The sequence below is a fragment of the Mus caroli genome, unplaced genomic scaffold (assembly GCF_900094665.2).
Source record: "Mus caroli unplaced genomic scaffold, CAROLI_EIJ_v1.1 scaffold_13540_1, whole genome shotgun sequence".
NCBI lineage: Eukaryota > Metazoa > Chordata > Mammalia > Rodentia > Muridae > Mus > Mus caroli.
Window position 1 is genome coordinate 32,032 of NW_018389160.1, and position 1,260 is coordinate 33,291.

The following is a 1,260-nucleotide window of genomic DNA, read 5'->3' on the forward strand; positions in this document are numbered from 1 at the left end:
TATTATTTCTAACATAAAAGCAATGTTTTCCTTGATCATAAATTGTTCTAAACCTATTTTCTTTTCCTAGTGCAAGTAGCTCATGCACCAGAACTCTATTTGTAGCTTTTTATTCTATAGAGGCATAAATTTACTTGAATCAATTCAGGAGAACTATAAAATCATTATCAGGAATTTTTTAAATCACCAATTCATCTAAACAGCATTATTATATGAAAGTACATCTTTATAATGATCTGCAGAAAATTTGCCCAATAGGGTGGGCAAGATCAGTCACAACTGACTGTAGGCATAAATGGTCTTTCTTTTTCCAGTCACATGTTGTCAGGAAAATGAGCAACTGAGCAACAACATTTATAAGAAGGTACATCAGCATCAAGAAGCAATCCTGGACAAAGCACCTGGGGCCCCGCCTTTCTAGGATTCACCCATCACAGCTGTGCAAAATGATATGCTGAATCCAAGAAGCTTACTTGCTTGCCACAGCCTTCCCTGTATGGTTTCCACCAATGCCTGGTACTGGAAACATAGCTACTGAGGTAATGGGCCTTTAAAAAGCATCTACCTCTGTCACTACAGGAATTGTAGTTGTGGCTGCTATGTCACATGTGCATCATTATATGGCAGAGAAAAGAGAGGCTATGTCTATGCTCAGTGTTCTGACCTGTATATATGTGAATGATTAGTAGATTAATGCATTCTGGGAAGGGAAAGTCTGAAGTGACCTCCAGTCCAGCACTAGGGGACCCTAACAGGGAGCTAGCCTGAGTCATCAGGTTCATCATTAGCACCAGTCCAGAATCTCATATGCATACTAAGATGGCTTCCCAGGGCAGGATCTGAGCCAGAGACAGACAACCCCCACATGGGGCTACATGGGCATACCAGACAAGTGTGACCCAAGAAAGGGGCAAGCCCAAGATGATCATCAGTCCAGTGCCATGGAGCTGGGACAGGAAGCTAGCCTGAGATGAGTGCCAGTCTGGCATCACACAGACTGTGGGAGACAGCCCATACCCAAGAGGACCCCCTGCTTGGAGCTATAATGGACAGCTGGGGTATAGCACTTCTTAGGCCACTCCTGAGACTACTTCAGACACTCAGAGACCATGAGTACACCACTAAGAGGAGCAATTAAATGGTGGAGAAACAGAAGAAAACGAGAAACAGGAGAATATGGGCACACACACACACACACACACACACACACACACACACACACACACGGCATAACTGGAGACTTGTGGAGACTTGTGGGTA

At 43.9% G+C, this 1,260-nt stretch overlaps 1 non-coding gene across 1 annotated transcript; it reads left to right on the forward strand.

Annotated features, from left to right (window-relative positions):
- Positions 1-566: 566 nt before the first annotated feature.
- LOC115030283 lies at positions 567-698 on the forward strand. The gene has a single exon (XR_003835871.1). It is a non-coding gene; the product is annotated as a small nucleolar RNA SNORA17 (small nucleolar RNA).
- Positions 699-1,260: the final 562 nt, after the last annotated feature.